Source organism: Lissotriton helveticus, chromosome 2_1 (assembly GCF_964261635.1).
Source record: "Lissotriton helveticus chromosome 2_1, aLisHel1.1, whole genome shotgun sequence".
NCBI classification, from domain to species: Eukaryota; Metazoa; Chordata; class Amphibia; order Caudata; family Salamandridae; genus Lissotriton; species Lissotriton helveticus.
The window spans coordinates 347365607-347370436 of NC_136059.1; positions in this window are offsets into that span (position 1 = coordinate 347365607).

Genomic DNA, 4830 nt, shown 5'->3' on the forward strand with positions numbered 1-4830 from the left:
TCAGAGTAGGTGTCAAAGGATAACCATGTCGCATTGTTTTTTAGTTTATTGGGTGTTATGCAGTTGGGTATTGAGTAAAGGCTTGCGTCATTGAGGAGGTCGCTCCTTATATTGTCAGTTTTTTTGTTAAAGAAAGCTGCGAAATCTTCACAGGAAGGAGTGGTGCTCATAATGTCGACAGCTGGGGGTTGTTCCTTAGATTGAGATCGGATTAGCTCGAACAATTTACTTGGACGTTTTTTTGCTTGGTCTAGCTGGAGTCTGAAGAACTCTGACTTCGAGCGTTTTATTTTCCTGAAGTATGCATTTCTCTTTTTCCTCAGAGTTTTAAGATGCAATGTCGAAGGAACTGATCTCCAGGTGCGCTCTGCCGTTCGCATAGCCCGTCTCTCTTCATTGAGACTCCCGTTGTACCAGGGGTTGGATATCTTAGTGGATACTCTTTTCAGTTGCATTGGAGTGGCCTCATTGATTATTGAGGCCTTGGAGTTGAGATAGTGGTCAGTTAGGTACTGAACGTCAGTAACGTTGGTAGGGGGGAGTAGGAGATTGCAGCTGTTAGGGGGTAGAGAGTTTGGATTGAGTTTCCTCATGTCTCTTTTCCAAACTTTGGGCATGGAGTATTGCACCGGGATAAGTTTTACTTTTTCCTTGATAAGGAATGTGATAATATGGTGGTCTGACCAGTCACAAGTTTGGATTGAGTCAAGTTGAGTGGTGCCTTCTTTGGAGATGACCAGGTCGAGGATAGAGCCTTTGTCAGAGTAGGTGTCAAAGGATGACCATGTCGCATTGTTTTTTAGTTTATTGGGTGTTATGCAGTTGGGTATTGAGTAAAGGCTTGCGTCATTGAGGAGGTCGCTCCTTATATTGTCAGTTTTTTTGTTAAAGAAAGCTGCGAAATCTTCACAGGAAGGAGTGGTGCTCATAATGTCGACAGCTGGGGGTTGTTCCTTAGATTGAGATCGGATTAGCTCGAACAATTTACTTGGACGTTTTTTTGCTTGGTCTAGCTGGAGTCTGAAGAACTCTGACTTCGAGCGTTTTATTTTCCTGAAGTATGCATTTCTCTTTTTCCTCAGAGTTTTAAGATGCAATGTCGAAGGAACTGATCTCCAGGTGCGCTCTGCCGTTCGCATAGCCCGTCTCTCTTCATTGAGACTCCCGTTGTACCAGGGGTTGGATATCTTAGTGGATACTCTTTTCAGTTGCATTGGAGTGGCCTCATTGATTATTGAGGCCTTGGAGTTGAGATAGTGGTCAGTTAGGTACTGAACGTCAGTAACGTTGGTAGGGGGGAGTAGGAGATTGCAGCTGTTAGGGGGTAGAGAGTTTGGATTGAGTTTCCTCATGTCTCTTTTCCAAACTTTGGGCATGGAGTATTGCACCGGGATGAGTTTTACTTTTTCCTTGATAAGGAATGTGATAATATGGTGGTCTGACCAGTCACAAGTTTGGATTGAGTCAAGTTGAGTGGTGCCTTCTTTGGAGATGACCAGGTCGAGGATAGAGCCTTTGTCATGTGTCGGGGTGTTGCAATTTTGAGTGAGGTCAGAAGCGTTAAGGAAATTTTTGAGGCTATTAACTACTGCGTCACTGCAATCATTCCAATGGAGATTGTAGTCACCAAGGTAGATTTGTGTGTTTTGCCGTCCTGCGTTGATTGACATTGTGTCCATGAGTTGTTGGGAGAAGACGAGGTTGTCCCCCGGGGGGTGGTACATGATTTGTAGTGAACATACAGGTTTGTTCTCACTGATAACATCAAGGGAGAAGTATTCACAGGAGGTAAGAGAAGGGGCGGTGACTTTATTAATCGAGAGGTTGCTCTTGTAAATGCAGGCGATTCCGCCACCTGTCTTGTTGGACCTGTCAAGTCTAGTGATGCAGTAGTTGGGGGGGACTAGGATATCCATGATAGGATTGGAGGATTCAGTTAACCATGTTTCAGTTAGTATGGCCAGGTCAAGGTTCCTAGACAAGATGAGGTCAGCGACCTCCGTCGAGTGATTTTGGGCCGATCTACAGTTGAGAAGTATGCATTTGAGTCTGGGGGTGCAAGGGGAGGTGGAGGGGTCCATAGTGAGAGGGACTTTAGTGAGGTTGTTGGGAACAGTGTAGTGTAGCTCCTATTTTCCCAATAGGCTCTGCGCATTGGAATAGTACCTACAGCAGTAAAGGCCTAGACCAGACGTTAACTAGGTCTACTACTGTCGATACTAGACTTAATTTTTGGGTTTGCCAGCTAAGCTCAGAGTTCGCTAGAAACTTTCTCGAATGTTCAAGGAAGGATTAACTCCCCTGATTAGACAAGAAGGGATTTAGTTTCTGACAACCATAGAACATGACAACTTTGCTCTCCCCTAATCAAGAGTCAATCTCATGAGTCGTGTGAGCACAAGGCAATTATTTTACTCAGTCAGTACGTGCATTCTTAGTCTCATCAGAATGTAGAGAAAAGGAAGAGACGGGCGTGTTCAATAAAAGATGTTATTTATTGATCAGTCTCTTTTCTCGTACAAGAGAAATGGATCGATATTATTGCAATACTTATAGTTAAGTAAAGTGCATACATTAAAAGCAATAGTATAAAATAATACTGTAAAAACATTGATATGGTTTCTGAGCCATATGATGCTTTAAAATGATTAAAATATATTTACATACACATATACATTTGACTAAACGTACTCAACTGGTGTTTCTAAATACGCCTACCCCGTGTACCTGACCTAAGTCTAATGCGTGGGCGGGAATAGAAAGTTACAGTTTAAGTTAAGTTTGTTTTTGCCAAGTGAATAACTAAAGAATTCTCTAGGAGGGGTTATTCAGTTCTGTACCTGGAATTTAGGATGAATGAGGAATGGTATCTCTTTCTCTGCTCTCGATATTCCAGGCTGCCTGCGAGGGCTGCCCAGAAACGCCGGTGCTGGGTCTCTCGGCTTGAGATAGCAGCGCGTCTCTCAGCGCGTCAGGAAGGCGGGGCTGCTGCCTGCGGGGTCTGCTTCTGCTCTCGGCTTCGGCAAGTATGGCTGCTCCGTCTTGTCACCACGCATGTGTTTGCATAGGGCAAGGTCGGCAATATTTATACCTTAAAGGTGCCGGGATTAACGTAAGGATGGACATAGGTACGTCAATAAAGATGTCATACGACTTGCTCGTTAGCACATTCTTTACTAAAGTTCTCTGTGAAATCAAAACAATGGCCGCACGGATTATCCAGGTTGTCATAGGTTTGATTTGTTATGAGAACGTCGTATGCCTTATCAGGGGCTGGAGGAATGTCGCTTGTCTAATTAGATCTCAAGCGTTATGACCTAATCAGATAACACGTTCCTGTGCCGTAGTGTGACTGCGTCAGATAACGGTATCTGCATCATGGGGGATTTCTTGCCTCATGGGCTGACTGTTAATTAACTAGCTAGGTAGTTTAACCAGAATAGGGTCAGGAATAGGGGGATCGATTCAGAACCTATAGAAATACACGACACCCACTCCACGCTAACTATGGTCATATCTACTAATCTATGCATAGTATAACATAGTACAACATACTATAGAGTATAGTGTATACCTTACCACCCCAAAATACATAAATGCATTTTGAAATTTTCAAATATACTGAAAAATTGCAGTCATATATATTGTATGCACTTAAGCTATGAATTAAATGCAAAAGTAAACACGCATTGTTATGCATTATTGCTTGTTGGTATATGAGAAATACACATGAAATGGCTCTTAATATGGCTATACAGAAAAAAAGTCGAAACCATTTCATCACATAAAATATATTGTGAACATACCAGCGGGCAGCTAAAGTCTATATAAAGTCTATAAAGTATCTAAAAAATAGAAATCTTAGTTCTCTAGGAATAGTTTCTTACTTTAAGCAGAAGATCAGTGTCCCGGAAAAAAATATATAGAAAAATATTTTAAGGGCTTTCTGAAAAAATTGCTGTCCGTGAACTGGATTGTAATTGTTCATGTGACTTTATTTTGAAAGTTGAAGGCCGGATTCAGGGAACGCCGTGTGCGAGTTTACTCAAAAGTCTCTATTTCTGTTCCGGAGAGAACATCATATCATTCAGGCTTTCGAAAAAACTGTCAACAGCTTCATGGGAAAGTTCCACTAAGTCGGAAATAGGGGTAACCATGCATTCGTGCGCATGATTGTCTGCATTGACATTCTGATTTGCATTGCTGACAGAAGGTCGTACCTGTTCGATGCTGCTTTCATCTTGAACTTCACTACCCTTCAATCGCAGTGGTGAAGATTCCAGGAATGCCGTCATCAGAATTGGCAGCCTTTGAGGGCAGCACAAAGCGTGAACCTTGGTAGGAACCAGCAGTGTATCTGCATCCACCGGCGCATCCGATTGTAGCGTCAGACAGGTGTCTAACACGCATTCTTCTCCGCATAGCAGACACCTTAGTACAGGTAAAACACACCTTTGCCACATTGGTCGAAATGATAGAAACCAAGTCATGTTCAGGTCTCTAAGCCGGGAGAGTCCCAGGATTTTTGATATCCGGTCCCGGTATCCAATGGCTAGGATCGTTTCTTCCATTGTCGTGAGAGTTTGTTCTGTGACATGGGTTGCCATAACGAAAAATAAGGACTAGGAATAGGATTCCTGCAATTAGTCCCAGGATCAAGGGAAGTCCGCCAAAAATCGAATGGACGAAATCTGGAAAAATACCCAGTATGGCTTTGAATGGTGTTAATGCCATCGAAAATACTGTCTTAAATACCTTTGAGACCCCAGTGGTATCAGAAATATTTAAGATTTCGCTCAGGATTTCCGCGAAATGTACGGGGGAATTAGT